At 37.2% G+C, this 20379-nt stretch overlaps 1 pseudogene; it reads right to left on the bottom strand.

Annotated features, from left to right (window-relative positions):
* Positions 1-5088: 5088 nt before the first annotated feature.
* LOC129053317 (testis-specific XK-related protein, Y-linked 2-like) lies at positions 5089-5587 on the bottom strand (annotated as a pseudogene).
* Positions 5588-20379: the final 14792 nt, after the last annotated feature.

Genomic DNA, 20379 nt, shown 5'->3' with positions numbered 1-20379 from the left:
CCAGTAAGGAGATGGCTTGTGTCTTCTGTGATAAAAAGGACAATAAATAATGAATTACTTGAGATTTCCCCACATGTTTGTTTCCTGCATTGTTTGAGTTTTAAATAATAAAAAGTCCAAATAATAACTGTCATAATAAATTTAAGTAATAAAAACATTTCAATAAATTTAAATATAAAATATTTATATGTGTTAGATGAATTAAATGGTCAGTGTACATTTCTCTATTCATGTAGCTTCAACAGGCTCTCAAGTACAGGGAAGAATATGCCAAGTTCCCACCTCTAAATGTCTTATAGCTAGGATGGATAGAAATGGAAGGAGTGAATAAAAAATTAACATAAGCTTATCTGCAACTCAATTGAAATCTTGTTTCATAAATAATCTATAGATGTGGTATTGAAACATTTAACACTGAAATTACAAAGTTGTATTTTTTACTATAATATTAAACACTTACAGAGAAGTTATTACATCTCAGAATTTTAGCTTAAAATGGTGGATATAATAGTAAATAACATTGAAATAGCTCCTCGCTGTACACAATAACAGTTAATAGTGAAGCAGAAAGGAAGAAGAATAGAAAGAAAAAGAAAAGAGATGTGTTTTATTCATCAAAAAGAAGAATAATTCTAGACCCTCAGTGAAAAATCAGTTGAATAGGGTGACACAGAAGCAGGAAATAAATGAAGATGTTGATACTATCATTTAGGGAATGATGAATGATGACCTCAACATTTGTAAGTGGTAGATAATAGAAAAGTTAATGTAGATAAAATATGAAAGAGATGAGGGAAAATAATATATTTGGAATACCTCAGTTTTTATGTTATATAGATGATGTATTTTTAGACAAAATAATGATGGAAGAGAGAGGCATGTAGAAAGTGTAAAGAAGTTCAGAGGAAGTTATCAATTTAGCTATCTTAATCTTGGGGTGCTTGTAAAAAAAGAAAAGCACAACATATAGGAATCCAGAGGTCATAACACTGATTGAATTCCTTAGAACTACAGGTTTAAAACAGAAGAGGCTTTTGTCTCAAAACAACATAAATAAAAAGCCGGGTGTGGTGGTGTGCATCTGTAGTCTCAGCGACTGTGGAGACTAATGCAGGAAGATTTCTTGAGCCCAGGAGTTTGAGGCTGTAGTCAGTCAAGGTCTCACTACTGCTCTCCAGGCTGGGTGAACATTTTCTTAAGGAAAGAAAAGAAAAAAGGAAAGGAAAAGGAAATGAGAAAGGGAAGGAAGAAGAGGTGTTCTGTGTAGTTACATTAGTGGTCTCACGAACAGACATCTGTGAGATAAAATGAAACAAAGGGCACTTAAAATTAAATAGAGAAATCAGAGGAAAGTTGAATCATATAATCCAAAGCAAAATAGTATTTCAGGAATGAGGGTGTGAATTAGTTGTGTAGATACACGACTGCTTGAGTAATACGCAACAGACAAGTGAAATATGGGATTTAGTGACAAGTATAAGATATGATTCTGAAAAACAGGGTAAATGCCCGAAGAAAGGAGGGTTAAGAGAAATAAAATTAAACCTTGTCATGGCAAACTCTTTCCATGAGTCTTTCTATCATGGAAAATAAACAAATGAGTTGACAGTGCCATATCAAGGACTAAGACAAGCAGCATGTTGATCTAGTAAAGAAAATGATCAAGCCTGGTTTGGTGGCTCACACCTGTACTTCCAGTACTTTGGGAAGCTAAGGTGGCGGGTCACTTGAGGTTTGTTCGAGACCAGCCTTGGCAACAGAGTGAAACCCCATCACAATTAAAAATTCAAAATTTAGCCAAGCATTGGTAGTACATGCCTCTAACATCAGATACTCAGGATGCTGAGTCAGGAGAATCACCTGCATCTGGAAGGCTATGGTTGCAGTGAGCTGAGATTGTGCCAGAGACTCCGTCTCAAAAAAAATTAAACTAAAATAAAATAAAAAGTAAAGAAAATGATCCTGTAGGTAGAGTGAAGAAGTAATGGTACAGAGAGATAACAAATAATAAGTAAATCAGTGTTTTAAGAAGCTCTGAAATCCAAAGCACAGGTGAAGAGAGTCATAGATAGGAGCAGAAAAATAATACACACATCTACAGGAGCTTTGTTTTTGGTGGTGATTTCTCATGAAAAAGAAACACAAAAGAAAGTGTCAATAAGAAAGTTGTCTCCAGTGGTTGGTAGAAAAATAATGGAGAAAACAACAACAACAAAATAATGTAAATTATATAACATTAAGCTTTAGCGTTCTTCATCCCTTCCCATCATGATTGTTTCCCCAAGAAATAACAGAATCCAAATAGTCAAAACAGAAGAAAACATTAGCATATATTACTCTCTATGTATATTAAGCCAATTTTATTTTAATTGTAATTTGTTCTTTCAAAATTTTTATTTTAAATTAACAAATGTAAATATTTATGGGACACAAACTGATTTTTATAATGTATGTATATATTGCAAAAGAATTAAATTGGGCTAGTTACCATATCTATCATCTCACATAGTTATGATTACTTTCTTGTGGTAGGAATATATAAATTCTACTTTTTAAACAATCTGTTTATCTGAGATAGAATTCAACCTCTGCCTCCCTAGTTCAAGTTTTTCTCTTGCTCAGCCACTCGAGTAGCTAGGATGACATGCGCATGCCACCAAACCTGGCTAATTCTTGTATGTTCAGTAGAGGCAGTGTTTCATCATTTTGGCCAGGATGGTCTCAAACTCCTGGCCTCTGATGATCTTCCCACCATAGGCGTTCAAAGTGCTTGGATTTCAGACATGAGCCAACATGCCTGCCCTTTGTTTTTATTAATCAATTTTGAAGTTGACTTTTATTAACTGTGGTCACCATTCAGTGCAATGGATTTCCAGAATGCCTTCCTTTCTCACTGAAATATTTTACCCTTTGATGAACATCTCCCCTTTCTCTATCCACTCCTATCACCACCATCCACTCCAATCTCTGACTCTTTTCTTCTGTGTTTCTTTAAAGTGTCAGGGCCTTGCTGCATTGCCCAGGCTGGAGTACAGTGGCACAAGTATGGCTCACTGGGTCCTAAAACTTCTGACCCCAAGTGATCCAACCACCTCATCCTCCCAAAATGCTGGAGTTACAGGCATGAGCCACCACATCTGACATATTCACTGTTTGAATGAGTTCAACTTTTTAGAGTTTATATATAATTGTGATCACCCTATACTTGTCTTTCTGTGCCTCTCTTATTACACTGAGCATAATATCTTCTATTTCCATTCACTTGGTCACAAATAAATAACAGGACTTCCTCCTGTTTTTAAGGCTGTATAGTATATCTCATTGTATGTATGTGCCACACTTTATCTGTTGATCTGTTGATGAGCACTTGGGTTGTTACTGTATCTTGGCTATTATGAATAACGCTGAGATGAATATAGCACTGCAGATATCTCTTTGATATACTAATTTTATATGCTTTGAGCACATATTTTGAAGTAGAGTAGCTGGATCATGTGGTAATTCTATTTTTAATTTAACTTTATTTTTGAAACCTCAATTCTATGACCCCAAAAGCACAGGCTACAAAAGCACAACAAAAAAACAATTGGATCACATTACATCAAACTAAAATGTTTCTGCACTGCAAAGGGAAAAAGGAAACAAATAACAGATTGAAGAGACAACTGAAACGCTTAGAGAAAATATCTGCAAACCATATATATGATAAACGGTGAATAATAAATACATACAAGGAACTCAAGCCACTTAACAACAACAACAACAAAAATTAAGCCTATGAAATATGTTCAAAGGACCTGAATTTACATTTCTCAAAAGAAGACATACAACTAGCCAACAACTCTAAATTTAATATTGATTAATTGATTGATTTGAGATGGATTCTCACTCTGTGATCCAGGCTGGAGTGCAGTGATATGATCTCAGCTCACTGAATCCTCCACCCACTGGTTTCCAGCAATTCTGCCTCAGCCTCCCTAGTAGCTGGGATTACAGGTATGTGCTACTTCTCCCAGCTAATTTCTGAACAACTGTATATTTAAAGATGCTCACCACCACCATCAGGGAAATGTAAATTAAAACCATCAACGAGACCTCCTTTCACACATGTTGGAATGGCCATTACTGTTAAGATGAAAAATGACAAGTGTTTTTGAGAATGCAGAGCACAGAGAATCCTTGTGCACTATTGGTAGGAATGTAAATATTAATTTAATGTAAATATATTAATATTATATTATTAATCTGATAATTTCTTTTTAATAGAACAGGTTTTGTGCTTTAAGATGCATTAATATGAATTGTTTTCTGTTCGCCAGTTTAATGAGAAAGACTTTAGTTACCTTAAATTAATATAAATAGGAGCATGCTCATAAGACTTCTCTTTCAGGTTCTCCTTAAGTACAGAATGAAAACTATAGGAAGTACTGTTTCTGAAAAGAAAATATTCGCTGATAATGTACATGCTAGATTACAAGCACTTGTTAAATTAAAGGCATACGTTCCAAAAATGTACTAGGTGAAAAATGCATTATGAGTTATTATTTTTTTTTTCTGCTCAGATTTTGGACACAGATGGATTTTTGATTTCGTTTTGTTTAAAAAGTTGTACAATTATATTGAAGAAAATAAAAATTACTAATGCATAGTAACAGGAGAAAAATCAATTTTATTAGAAACTACTTTCAAGACTTGCTGTTTATATTTTTATGAGTATCTTTATAAAGTCATATTCAGCCTCTTTACTCTTTGTTCTGTGAAAGTATATATGGGTATTGCATACTTTTTATAGAAAATATCCAACCCTTCTCCATGAATGATAGTAATTCCTCAGCTGCTTATTTTTATTCTTTTAATTGAGTTTTCTCTAGATGTTTACACAATATCACAGTGCTTCTGGATGATTTTCTGTATGTCCTGGCAATACTTTCTCTGATCACCTTGGATGCAGACACTGACAGAAGAGGAGCATAAAGTCAATGGCTAATAGGTAGGTTATGATGAGCTATACGGCAATTAATGAGTCGCAAGACTTCAGTAAAATTTTCCCTCCAAAGAACTGAAATACCAATATTATTATCACATTTTCTAAAACCGGAAAGCTGCAGTGTTGGATTCTATGGCCCACCTCTGTCTCTTGTCAATTATTTTCTCATTTGACAGTTGCAGTTTCACTGATGACCAGCAGAGAAGTTGATGGCAGCATATAGTAGCATGATTAAGATATTATTAAGATAATAAGATCCATACTGTACCCACCATGCTGGAATTATTTTCTGTGTTGCTATGAAAATGAACTCCACTTTTCCAAAACTGCAGCCACGGTGCCAAAACTAATACAAAATATATGATTAATAGAAAGGGTAGGGTCCTCACTTTCAGAGATGCAGGGAAAAATTCCAGAGTCACTACACGTGAGATAATCACCAAGGAATGCCATATCATGACAAAGATGAATTTTATTACCCATAGCTTAATGGCAGCAAAGTCATTGCAGGTGTGGATTGCTAGTATGTTGCAGTGAATGGCCCCATACACAACTGATAAGAGAGAACATGTAATCAGCAATGCTATTAATGGTAAACATGAAAATGTTAGAGAATAATTTTTATTAGTAATGGCCACTTTCTCTTTTAAACTTGCCATGTTAACATATACGCCTTCCAACCCACCTCCTTCAGAAAATAATTTACTTAAAAGAAACAAACAAAAAAAAAGTGCTAACTTTCAATTATCAGGGATTTATTAAATTTATGCATACAAAATATATATTACTTCTGGGAAAAACAAATAATAAGAGAATACACATATACTCATATTTATAAACTTAAATACACATTCCCTCAAAGGAAATAACTGGAACAGATGAAATTGGATAGATACATTCATATCTGATGCTATAAGGTGTAACAGCACATACAAAGAATTCTCAATTAAGAAAAAATAAAATTACCTGAATTAGATCTTGAAAATGTAGTTTCTTTTTTGTAGAAAGTCAGAGTGTAAAGTAGGAAATTACAGTGTAAAATAGGAGGCAAATGTAATATAAACTGTGTTTTAGACTATGTTGATAACAGAAAATAGCAAATAAGCTGTGGAGTTAAAGTAAATCCTGGAAGTAGAACTTAACAGATTTTGCTGAGTGATGGAATACAAGGTACTAGAGAAGCAGAAAAACTGTAAGTTTTAGAAATTAAGTGGTATATGTGTACGTGCTTTTGTTTGTGTGTATTTATGTAATTTTATCAGAAAAACTTTTCATAAGCAAATTAATTTAATTTTGACATTGTTCTCCAAATAATTAGACTAGTACGCACAAGAAAGAAAACCAAAATTATAAAGTAGTTGAATAATCAGTTTAAACAATTCTGTACTACATTCAGTTGAAAGAGTAAAAATTCATTTCACATATACAGGCGGATTAAAAAAAAACACTCTTCATACATAGCGAAATGAAGCCAGAAAACAAAAAGAGGCCAAATAGTCATCGCTCATCTAAAGTAATTACTCATTTTATAACACCATTTAGAAAATGAATATCAAGAGTCCATTTATTCCTTCAGGAATACCCAAAGAGAAACTCTAAAGCAATAACAGTCTGAACTGCATTTATGAGAAATAAGACTGAATAAAAATAAATGACCTAAAAATTAAATATTAGAAAGTAATTTTAGCTGGGTGTAGTGACTCATACTGTAATCCTAGCACTTTAGGAGGCTGAGGTGAGTAGATCACTTGAGCCCAACAAAACAACAATGACATCAACAACAACAACAACAGCAACAAGAAAACACACAAAAAAATGTTAGCCAGGCATGGAGGCACATGCCTGTAATCTCAACTATTCAGGAGGCAGAGGTGGGAGGATTGCTTGGACAAAGGAAGTAGGCATATAACTTTTTTGCCTTGGGACTTTTATATCCCTTTCCCCTGAGCCCAGCACTTTAGGAGGCTGATACTCAGGGTTAATCTTATAGACCAACCCAGGCAACAGATCAGAAACTATGATCTCAGCAGAACGGACTTCAGTTCCAGTCAATATTCCTGTTGATTGACTACAGTAACCTCAGGTACCAAATAAAAGACACAGGGCAGACCATGGAAGCTACAGGCCTTGAGTGCACCCATTGCTGAACTGTGTGCTACAGGTGCAATCTGGCCCTGAGTCAGATTTGCTGGTCACATTACTCCAACCATGAAAGTCTGCTCATTAGTGTTTCCCCTAGTGCTACCAGGGCTGAAGCTGTCTTCGACTTAAAGACTTTAATTTCTTTCTTCTCCTTGCCCTGAATCTCTGGACAGGCTTACCATGGAAGAAAGCTTCCAAACAAAGCCAAACCATCTACATTGAATTAGGCACCTACATCACTGTGCAGACATTGATGCATAGTCACAAGGATTAGGATCGATGAGAGAAAGATGATGGCATCAAGTGGTCAAAATAAGGTGTCAGTGGTGACTGACCCAAAAGAGATGGGCATGGACACATTGCCTGACAAGGAACTCAAAATGGTTATTTTATGACAATGCAGTAGACTTCAGGAAAACACAAAGAATTCTGAAATTTATCAGATAAACTTACCTGAGAGATTAAAATAATGGGAGAAAAAACAAACAGAAATCTTGAAGAATAAAACACCACAAAATAAAAAATGCAATTGACAGCAATGACAACAGAAGTGGTCAAGCAGCAAAACTCAAACATAAGTCAATTCAAAGTATACAGTCAGAGGAGCAAATATAAATAAGATTCATGAGATTAATGGGATAACATCAAAACAGCAAAGATATCAGACACTGGCATTCAAGAGTGTGGTAGAGCTGGGCATGATGGCTCATGCCTGTATTCCCAGCACTTTGGGAGGCCAAGGCGGGAGGATCAGATGTTGTCAAGAGCCTGAGAGCAGCCTGGCTACATGGTGAAACTGTTTCTCTATTAAAATACCAAAATTAGCCAGGTATATTGTTGGACATCTGTAATCCCAGCTACTCAGAAGGCTGAGTTTGGAGAATCACTCCAACTCAGGAGAATCTCTGGAACCCAGGACTTGGAAGTTGCAGTGAGTCACAATCACACCATCGCACTCCAACCTAAGAGACAAGAGCAAACCTCCATCTCAAAAAAAATGTATAAAAAAGAGTAGAAAGCTTGTTTAGAGAAATAATGAGAAACCTTTCCAAACTTAAATAAAAATATAAATATTCTGCCACAGGAATATCAAAGGTTTCCAATCATATTCAATTTCAATAAAAATATCTGCATGACTTAATATAACCTAACCAGCAAATATCAAAGACAAAGAGAGGATACAGAATTAAGCAGGAGAAAAAAAAGAAAATATTATATCAGGAATACAAGTATATAAGTAATATATGCATATATATAATACAAATGTTAATAGATCCAAAGACAGACAAAAAGTGCAGGATAATAATAGAAAACTTCAGCACCTTACTTTCTGCAAAGAATAGATAATGCAGACTGAATTCAATAAGTAAGCATTGGATTAAAATGTCCTGTAGGGAAAATGCTAAAAACAGCTACTGAACTATCCATCCAAGAGCTATAAAATAAACATTCTTCTCCACTGCATACATGGAAGATCTTCCAGGATACGTCATACATTAGGCAAAAAAAAAAATCACATCTTAACAAATTTGAAAAGATCAAAGTCTTATCAAGTATCTTTTCTGAAACCACTAAGTCATAAGTATATCAAAATTAAACAACATAATCCTGAACAACCAATGAGTCAATGAAGACAATAAGGAGAAAACACCGTGTTTCTTGAGTCAAAAATAGAAACACAACACCCCAAAACCTGTGGGATACAATCAAAGCAGTTTTAAGAGGGAAGTTATGGCAATAAATGCCTTCATCTAAAACAAGATATCAAATACACAACTTGATGTTTCAATCAAGGAATTAGAAAAACAAAAAGCTAAACTTAAAAGTAAAAAAGCCCCTAATAAAGAAAATCAGAGCCAAAAAAGAGATACCATAACTGACACCAAGAAACAAATTAATGGAAAGAAATCGAATCAGCTGTAAAAAGTCACCTATTAAGGAAAAGCCCAGGACCTGATGTATTCACTGCTGCATTCTACCTACCACAAAAAGGAAACTACTGCCACTTTTTTTTTAACCTAGTCAAAACAAAAACATAAAAGTAAAAAGGAAGATATGGGAACTGTTCCAACTCATTCCATGGGGATGGCATTAGGCTGATTACTAAACCAGACAAGGATACAAGAAAAAAGAGAAAACTATGGGCTAATATAACTGATAAACATAATGCAAAAATCCTCAACACAATACTGGGAAAATAACTTATAATGCACATTTAGGAAATCATTCACCATGATCAAGTGAGATTACAGGAATGCAGGAATGGTTTAATACACGAGAATTATTAAATGTCATAGATTACATCAACAAAATAAAGAACAAAGTCTACACAGTCATTTCAATATATGAAAAAAAATTAACAAAATTCAACATTTGTCACTATAAAATCTCTTAATAAATCATGCGTAGAACAACTGTAACTCAACACCACAAATAACATAGACCCATATAACCAGATAACACTATATATAATGAGCCCTTAGCTAATATCACACTCAATGAGAGTTAAAAGTTGAAAGATTTGCTGTGAAGATCTGAAAGAAGACCAGGATGTTCACTTTCACTACTTATATTAACATAAAACTGAAAGTCATTAGCCAGGTAAATTAGTCAAGAGAAAGTGAGAAAAGGCACCCAAATTGGAAAGGCAGAAGTAAAATTGACCAAATATGCTAATGACATAATATGGGAATCCTTAAACATACCACTGAAAAGTAGTTAGAACTAATTCTGAAAGTCAGTGATGTTTCAGTTTATGAAATCAACATATACAATTCCATAGCATTTCCATACACTAATAGCAAAATATATATAAAGAAAAACTTAAGAAAAATTCTCATTTACAATAGCTATGGGGGATAAAAAGGAGTAAATTTAACCAAGGGGGTAAAAAACATCTGCATTCTGAAAACTATGAAACATTAATAAAATGTTAAAATGACATAAATAAATGAAAATATATCTATGTTTCGACATTCATTGATTGGAAAAAGTAACAGGGTTAAAATGTTTATATGATCCAAAGCAGTGCACAGATAGAATGCAATCTCTATCAAAACACCAATCACATTTTTCACAGAAATGGAAAAAATCCTAAATTAATACAAAAGCACACAGACACACGCACAAAAAACCTGAATAGTCAAAGCAATCGTGAAGATGGCAGTGCGGTTGGGGAGTGAACCCACAGAACTGGAGATGTCACAATGCTATAAACCGATACAATAGAATACAGTGAACAAAAATAAATTTACACCTGTATAGCCAACTGATATTCTGCAGAGGTGCCAAGAACACAAAACGAGAAAATGTCAGTCTCTTCAATAAGTGGTGCTGGGAAAACAAGAGGGCTACATGCAAAAGAATATAATTAGAACCCTATCTCTCACCACATACAAAAATTAACTCACACGGATTAAAAAGCCTACTGCAGTGGTGTGCCCCTGTAGTTTCAGCTACTCAGAAGTCTCAGACGGGAGGAGCACCTGAGCCTAGCTGTTCAAAGCTGTAGCATGAAACACTTATACCACTGTACTCCACACTAGGTAATATAGTGAGACCTCTCGTATAAGAATATATTTTTAAAAACATTTAAAAATAAAGATGTAATGAAAACACCAAACTGTCAAACTAGTAGAATAAATCACAAAACACATTTAATGACGTTGGTCTGGCAAGAATATTTTTCGGATAAGACTTCAAAAACACAAGCAAAAAACACACAAACAGAAAAGTGAGGTTACATTATACTAGAAAACTTCCATACAGCAAAAATGAAAATAAAATAAAATAAATCACCAGAGTGATAGACTGAGAGAAAATATTTGCAAACTGTACATCAGACAAGGAGTTAATCAAAATATACCAGGAACTAAAAAGGATTCAAAAGAACAAGAGAATAATAACCCGATTAAAAATAAGTATCTTCTGTTTTCAAAAGAATATACACACAGAGCTAACAGGTATGTGTGTGTGTGTGCGCGCGCGCGCATGTCTGTGGCTGTGTGTATATATATGTATATGATTACTCTCTCTCTCTATATATATATACACACGTACACACACACACATAAATATGCGTATAGTAATCTTAACATTTCTCATGATCACAGAATTGCAAACTCTACCTTCCAGGTTCAAGCGATTCCACTGCCTCAGCCTCTAAAGTAGCTGGAATTAGAGGCGCGTGCCACTCACCCAGCTAGTTTTCTATTTTTAGTAGAGATGGGGTTTCACCATATTAGCTAAGCTGACCTGGAACTGCCAACCTCAGGTGATCTGCCCGACTCAGCCTTTCAAGGTGCTGGGATTAGAGGTGTGAGCCACCATGCTCAGTCTATTGCAAGAAATTTAAGAAATTTATAAAATTTCATAAATTGACCTTGTAAAAAAGAATAAGTTGGCCAGGCACGATGGCACAGACCTGTAATCCCAACCCTTTCGGAGGCCAAAGTGGGTGGATCACGAGGTCAGGAGCTTCATACCAGCTGGACCAGTATAGTGAAACCCCATCTCTACTAAAAACACAAAAATTATCTAGGCATGGTGGTGTGCACCTGTAGTCCCAGCTACTCGGGAGGCTGAGGCAAGAAAATCCCCTGAACCTGGGAGCTGGAAGCTGTAGGGGGGTGAGATAACACCACTGCACTCCAGCCTGGGTGACAGAGCGAGACTCTGTCTCCAAACAACAACAAATATAGCAACAAAATGAGGTCTGTTTTTACTACATGGAGATTTGTTAGTTCTGATATTGTCAGGAGTTTTATTTACTGATCTCAGACTGCTGTGCTAGCAAACAGCGAGACTCCATGGGGTAGGACCCTCCGAGCCAGGTGCGGGATATAATCTCCTGGTGCCATTTTTTAAGCCCGTCAGAAAAGTGCAGTATTAGGGTGGGAGTGACCCAATTTTCCAGGTGCCGTCTGTCACCGCTTTCTTTGACTAGGATAGGGACCTCTGACCCCTTGCACTTCTCGAGTGAGGCAATGCCTCACCCTGCTTCAGCTCACACACGGTGTGCTGCACCCACTGTTCTGTGCCCACTGACTGGCACTCCCTACTGAGATGAACCCAGTACCTCAGATGGAAATGCAGAAATCACCCATCTTCTCCATCGCTCACGCTGGGAGCTGTAGACCGGAGCTGTTCCTATTCGGCCATCTTGGCTGCCAGTCCAGTACTTTTCAAAAAGCAACATTAGGAGATAATGTCGGCTGAGCACGGTGACTCAAGTCTGTAATCACAGCACTTTGGGAGGCCGACGTGTGCAGATCACAAGTTCAGGAGTTTGAGACCATCTTGGCCAACATGGTGAAACCCCATCTCTACAAAATACAGATATATATATATATATATATATATTTAACCAGTCGTGGTGGCACACCTGTAGTCCCAGCTTCTAGGGAGGCTAAGCCTGAGGAATCACTTGAACACAGGAGGCGGAGGTTGCAGTGAGCCGAGATCTTGTCCCTGCACTCCAGCCTGGATACAGAGCTAGACTCCATCTCAAAAATAAATAAATAAATAAAACAAAAGAGAGAGAAAGATAACATCAATCAGGCACAATATCTAATCTTAAAGATTACCAGAAAAATGAAACAGATGCATAAATAACTTGAGAATACATGAAATACATTAAAGTTACACAAATTTGCTATGCATTTATATATACATATATGCATATATGTATATGGAATATTGCTTGTACTTTAGGACACATTACATGTTATAACAATTAAAATATGATTCACATTTTATATTTAAAAATATAAACATCATTGATATATCATTATGAAAATGTCTTACCTAAACTGGTGTATGTTACAAACAAGTAAATATATTTCTGTAAATAAAATCCCTATGATCTGAATCTTTTCTTCTAAGGACGTTAAGTACTCCTCTTAGTAACTGATCACTCTGGCTCAAGTTGTTACATTTCTGTGAAAAAGAAGTATTCATTGGTGTAATAGAATCAAGATTACAAAACAGCTTCTATCTGAATTAAAAGAGTCTCGTTCTTATAAAGAGCAAACGTCTCACAAAGAAAATTATTAAATACAATTCCTCTTTGAGAGAGAAAATAAAGAGCTGTGGTAAATTTTATTGTAGATTTTTTATGCTGCTATAATTAAAACAACAACAACAACAACAACACTTCCACAACTTCAACAGAATAATTTAAGACATTTAGTTATTTACATTATCACTAATTTTAATTTTATGTTACAGTTTTTTACTAAAATACTTTTCAATGTAACCAGGAGAAAAGTAAATTAAAAAAAATATAAACTTTAGTGATTTCCTAAATAATTGTGAATATTCAATACACAAAATAATTTAATCTTGTTTTTCAGAGGGCTGAGAAATCACTATTCATTACCATAAAATAATTTTTATAACTCACAGGTGTTATAATGTGTAAGCATGCATTTGTGTATGGCAGATACATCAAATAGAGTCACATAAATTTGCTGATTTGAATTTGCAGACAACAGAATTTACTTCTAAGTATGTAATTACTCCAAAAAACAAAACAAAACTAACAGCTGTGCAATTACCTGACTAGAAAGTGATAGAGCAGGAGCATCTTCATCTTTTTTTTAATTTTATTATTATTATACATTAAGTTTTAGGGTATATGTGCCCAATGTGCAGGTTTGTTACATATGGATCCATGTGCCATGTTGGTGTGCTGCACCCATTAACTCGTCGTTTAGCATTAAGTGTATCTCCTAATGCTATCCCTCCCCCCTCCCACCACCCCACAACAGTCCCCAGAGTGTGATGTTCCCCTTCCTGTGTCCATGTGTTCTCATTGTTCAATTCCCACCCATGAGTGAGAACACGCAATGTTTGGTTTTTTGTCCTTGCGATAGTTTACTGAGAATGATGCTTTCCAGTTTCATCCATGTCCAGCAGCTTCATCTTGAACAAATACTGCCACATTAACTTCCAGCTCTCTTTTTAACCTCGTGCATTTCAAGGAAATCACTTTTCTACTTACTACAAATAATAAGCACATTCCTTTCCCTTCAGGTGCACTAAGATAGGGAAGCTAGAAGCAGACATGGGGGATATGCCTACAACTCCAGAAAGATGTATGAAAACAGGCACAGAATGCTCTCTGTCAGAAAACCACAACAAAGAGACACAGAGGCAGTCAAAGCCTCTGATAAGCTCTGTGAGGCTGAATCATGAAAAACTCTTAGTCTGTTAACAGAGTGTGGCTCTGACTTAACCTGGCCAGCCCCCTCTCTCACACTGACTAAAAATAAACCTGTCCCTGTTGTCTGTCAAGCCACCCTTCAGGTTTCTCTCCTTTCTTTAATCCTTACAGTGGTTGCTGAAACCCTGGACCGGTATTGGTGGCAGAGGCTCCCTTACATCCCAGGAAGCTGTGGGCAATGGCAGCTTATCCTAAGTTAACTCCTGGGTCCTGAGAGTCTCTGGCCACCTGCCCCATCTTTTCTCTCATTTTACTCTCCAAGTGATTTGTGTGAGGACAACTGACCTGAAGGAAACTGCAAGGCTCAGGCCAGGGCTCTAAATCCCTCAAGTCTCAGGAATCCATCTCTAACACTGGCTCCCTCTTTCCTCTTCTCTCTCTCTTCCTCTCTCTCTCTCCCTCTCTCACTCTCTCTCTCTCTCTTACTCTCTCTTCCTCATGTGACTCCAGTCTGGCAGTCCCTTTGCCAATTCCAACTGGAACAGACAACACTAATTCAGCCACCTGGTAAGATTTAACCATTTCCTGCTTTGCTCCTGGTAGCAGAGAAAGTCCAGACTGCTGTCCACTTCCTCAAAGGACCAATGGGACTAAGCTCGAGCAAACCCTGGGGACACACAGTGCTTTCTCAGCATAACTGTCCTCTTTCAGAAGGAGGATTCCAGGTCTCTGTCTATTGTCTGAGGACATCTAGAACAAAACAGAGCTATTTCAAAATACCTTTATAGCAAATGCAGCTTCCACGAAACGTCAATAATTAAGTATGTGAATGTACAAATATATCATTCAGTTGTACCCATAGGAAAGGTTTAGTATTACTGATATTTACAAGAAAAACAGACAAACAAAAAAACTTAACAGGTTTTACATTAAGGTCAAAAATTGCCAAAAGTTACATTATAACATGTAATTGAAAGTGCTAAACATAAATTTTCATGCAAGGTGTACAAAAACAGTAAAAATTTAAAAATTGTAAGAAGACTTAAAAATGTACATTTTGATTAAAAAGTTAAAAATAGGTTTGGGCAGACACTGAGCTAGCTTGAAGAGTTTTTTTTTTTCTTACCCCAGGGGCACTTGAAATGTCAGAAAGAAAGAACCATTCACTCCCTTGAAAGGGGGTGAACCCATGGAACCAAGTGGTCTAGCTCAGTGGATGTCACCCGCGTAGAGCCCAGCAAGCTAAAATCCACTGCCTTGAAATTCTCGCTGCCAGCACAGTAGTCTGAAGTCAACCTGGAATGCTTGAGATTGGTGGGGACAGGGATGTCTACCATTACTGAGGCTTTAGTAGGTGGTTTTTCCCTTCACAGTGTAAAGAAAGCCACTGGGAAGTCACGGCAGCTCAGCAAAGCTGCTGTAGCCAGACTGCCTACCTAGATTTCTCCTCTTTGTTCAGAGCATCTCTGAAAGAATGGCAGCAGCCCCAGTTTGGGGGTTATAGATAAAACTTCCATCTCCCTGAAACAGAGCCCCTGGGGGAAAGTGTGGCTGTAGGCGCAGCTTCAGCAGACTTAAACCGTCCTGCCTGCTGGCTCTGAAGAGAGCTGCAGATTTCCAAAAGACTGCCTTCTCAAGTGGGTCCATGAAGCTCATGCCTCTTGACTAGGAGACTTCTCCTGGCAGGGATCAACAAACACATCATAGAGGAGTGCTCTGGCTGGCACCTGACAGGTGCCCCTCTGGGATGAAGCTTTCATAGGAAGGAACAGGCAGCAATCTTTGCTTTTCTGCATCCTCTGATAGTGACACACGGGCAAAAATGGTTGGAAGTAGACCTCCAGCAAAGTCCAGCACACCTGCAGCAGAAGGGCCTGATTGATAGAAGGAAAACTAACAACAGAAAGGCATAGTGTCAACATCTAATAAAAGGATTTCCTCTCTATATAGGAATATATATATATATAAAAATATATTCAGGTTTTATTTATATATATATATATATATACACATATATATGTATGTGTGTATATATATATATATATATATATATATATATATATATTCAAAGGTCACCAACATCAAAGAACAAAGGTACATAAATGAACAAAGATGAAAAAAGAAATCACAAAAAGGCTGAAAATTCCTAAAACAAGAACACCTCTTCTCCTCCAAAGGATCACAACTCCTCGCCAGCAAGAAAACAAAGGTGAGTAGAGAATGAGTTTGAGGAATTGACAGAAGTAGGTTTCAGAAAGTGGGTAATAACAAACTCTTCCGAGCAAGAAAGAATGTTCTAACCCAATGCCAGGAGGCTAAGAACCTCAAAAAAAGGTCAGGGGAACTGCTAACTGTAATAACGAGTTGAAGGAAAAACATAAATAACACAATGGAGCTGAAAAACACAGCACAAAGACTGCATGAAGCATACACAAGTATCAACAGCCAAATCAATGAGGTGGAAGAAAGGATATCAAAGACTGAAGATCAATTTAATGGAATGAAGCATGAAGAAAAGGTTAGAGAAAAAGGAATAAAAAGGAACAAACAACATCTCCAAGAAATATGAGACTATGTGAAAAGACTAAACCTACTTTGTTCATTTGTTTGTTAGTTTGTTTGAGATGGAGTCTTGCTCTATCGCCCAAGCTGGAGTGCAGGGGTGAGATCTCGGCTCACTGCAACCTGCTCCTTCCAGATTCAAGGGATTCTCCTACTTCAGCCTCCTGAGTAGCTGGGATTAAAGGCATGCATCATCATGCCGGTGTAAGTTTTGTAACTTTAGGAAAGACAGAGTTTCACTATATTGCCACATCTGGTCTTTAACTCCTGGCCTCAAGTGATCTGCAGACCTCAGCCTCTCAAAGTGCTGAGATTAGAGTCATGAGCTACCATGCTCAGCCCAATTTCAACTTGTTGTATAAAATTTCTGTGACATCATCCACCTTCCCTTCACCCACAAAACGACTATTATTTAGAATTCCAATATATAATGCAAATAAAGCAACTGTCATGACCGACATACCTGCATTGGTATTAGTGTGTATTCATGGTCTGCTCGATTTTTTTATTGCTTTAAATAGGGGCCTTTGAAGAATCTCCAAGGAACATTTGTCCCAGAGACCCTGAGGAGGTGGCTACTCAGAATTAGATGATAGATTACATTGGGAAATTGAGGGCAAAAAGAGAACCTGGGATAGTTTCCAAATGTCTAGCTGAGGGGAACAAACAGTATGTGGCCTCTCTTCTAAGATGCCCTGATCCCAATCTGCAAAACCTGTGAGTACGTTAGGGTTCATGGCAAAGATAAATTAAAGTTGCTCATCAGTTGACCTTCAGATAGGAAGATTGCCCAGGATCATCCAGCTTGATCAATGCCATTAAAATGGCCTTAAATGAGAAGATGAAAGCAAAAGAGGAAAGTCAGGGGGAAGTCACAGAAGAATGGAAAAACAATGTGATGTTGATGGCTTTGAAAACAGAGGATGGGGCTATAGCTAAGGAATACAGGAGGCCCGTAGAAGCTAGAAAGTTCAAGGAAACAAATTCTCCTCTAGAGCATCCAAGAGGAGCACAGTCCTGTGCACACTTAGATTGTAGCCCAACAAGTACCTGTGTTGCACTCTTATGCTACAGAAGTGTAAGATGATACACTTATCTTCTATTAAATCACTAAATTTGTAATAATTTGTTACAGTGGCAGTAGGAAACTAACATAAGCCAAAGCCAGAAAAACCTGCAGATATGAGAGAAAAGGAAGGAAACTCCAGGAAGTGTCAGCAAATGAGTAGAAGGCACATTCTCTTAAGAGACTGGGGACAAAGGGAGTTCATCTGCCAGGGGCATGCGTTTCAAAGCACTGTAGATAAGTTGTTGCATAGAGGCAATGAGGCATCAAGGTGAAGATATCTGCAGCAATATGGAAATGAGAGTGTGAGAAAGGGGTGGTTCCTCTCCACTGTGTATCCCCACCACTAATACAGAAATTGGTACCCAGCAAGTGTTCAATGCTTGCAGAATGGTACTGGAGGGTAGTGGCACGGCCTGCAGCATAGACAATATTGAAATGCAAGAATGACAGACATGGCAAGATTTCAGTGCTAAGTAGACTCAACAGTGCAAGGAGCCTTCTGAAACTTCCCATGCCAATGTCTCAGGGGTTTCAGAGGCTCCATGATGAAGTTTATGTTCAGGTCGTCGACAGCAACTTTGTGAGAAGTTACTGGAGTTTTTTAAGTTACCTATGAAGAAATCCTGCATAACAAGAAACTGGGCTTGTTGGCTGAGAGAGAGCCAGGATCCTTATTTGTGATGGAAACAACAGCTGTCTCTGATAGGTAGGGCAACCTGGTCTTTGACAGGGAGAAGTCTAAAGAAATCAACTTGGTGATATGACGAGATCTCTCAATACCTTAAATTTAAGGAGTCTACATACACTAACTACTAATCAACATAAGCATGGGACCAGACGTCAGTGAGTCTAGAATCAAAAGGCTAAAAAAGGCCTCCAGTGAGTGGAAGTATGACACAAACACACACACATACACAAACACACACACACAAACACACATATATATATAATCAGGCTTTGAGGTTGATCGTAACTTAGTCTACCTCAGCAATTAAATCAATAACTTGAATGAAGACAACTTATCACATTCAAAAATAACACCAAGGGTTTATTTATTAGAATTCATTAGAAGGAAGAAGTTAGGATTCAAAATGATCTCTGTGGCTAAGGAAGTTGGGTGAAATTAACAAGATAGAAGTTAAGCGAATAGGAAAGAAAGCCCTGTACTTTGGATTAGAAATCAACTGTACAACCATAGGACAAGGGAAACCTAGATTAAGAAGAGTTCACCTACATCAAGTAAAGTGTTAACTTACTGCAAGCTCTGTAAGATGTAAAAGTCTGAGAGTTTGGTCAAAAAGCTAATGCAGTTCTAGCTGGTATTAAGAGCAAGATCGGGGAGAATGTTCATGCCCTCTTAGGGGAAGACAGTGAGTTCTGGGAATCATATCATCTTTGTGGAAGAAACTCATTTCTGGAAATCTATTGTAAATTAATCCATAACTCTGACCTGTGTGTGTTATAGGTGAGGGGAGGGCAAGACTTATGCTAGGGAAAGCTCTGGAAAGAAGACAAAAGCAACTGAAGGAACTGAGGATGTTTAAATGGTGCTGAGAGGACCTTTTTGGGGTGGAAGGGGAACAGGGTTTGGCATAGTACTATCTTTAAATACAATAAGCTGTCTAATGGAAAAGGTTGCCAAATGAGTTTCCTCTCATGAGTGAAATCTAATCAACTGGTATTGACTGCCATGAACTGGGGCTGAGAAATTTTCTGAGACTAAGTGTGGAAAGAAAAGGGGAAGAATGCTGTGTAGAAAAGAATGTAGGAAAGAATGCTGTGATCAATTATCCTTGTCTCCTATGGATTTTGGGAAGTGCAGTGCCTACATGAGGCTGAACTCGACAGACTTATTCCAAACCATCACATAGGTCAAGCCCAGGGCTGCTCATTTGAAGTCACTGAAAACTACAATCTAATGGGTGGCTAGAACACCACCAGTGTCAGAGTGAGAGGATGCTTAATGAACTTGGAAGTCCCTGCCCTTAGTTTAATTTGCAGGAAAATGCACAATAAAACTCACGGACTCTCGTTCCAAACACATCCCTTTTTGTAGCTGGCCTCTGTAGAGACTCTATAGAAGAGCTTCTGGAAAAACTGTTCATTCCTGCCAACAGCAGTGTTTTCAGTCATCCCATAGACCTGGGGTCACTGATCTGGCATGGTACATGTCTATTGCAATAAGGAGGGGCAGTTTGAACACTGTTGATAGGTCTCTAATGTGACATTTTTCTATTAATATTATAAGCAATTATCTCACCTTTGGGAGAAGTTATGCTAGTTTTTGAAGAACATTTTATCTAATTGTATTCATATATTCAACCGTGTGATCAAAAGTGGGAGTGGGGTCTTCAGACACAATCTTTTTATTTGCTTGTTTGCTGTTCTTGCCCATGCTAGAGTGCAATGGCACGATCTCACTAACTGCAACCTGCACTTTCCCAGATCAAGTGA

The sequence above is a fragment of the Pongo abelii genome, chromosome Y (genome assembly GCF_028885655.2).
Source record: "Pongo abelii isolate AG06213 chromosome Y, NHGRI_mPonAbe1-v2.0_pri, whole genome shotgun sequence".
NCBI lineage: Eukaryota > Metazoa > Chordata > Mammalia > Primates > Hominidae > Pongo > Pongo abelii.
Note: the sequence above shows the minus strand (reverse complement) of the source record. Positions and strands in the feature narration are given on the sequence as shown.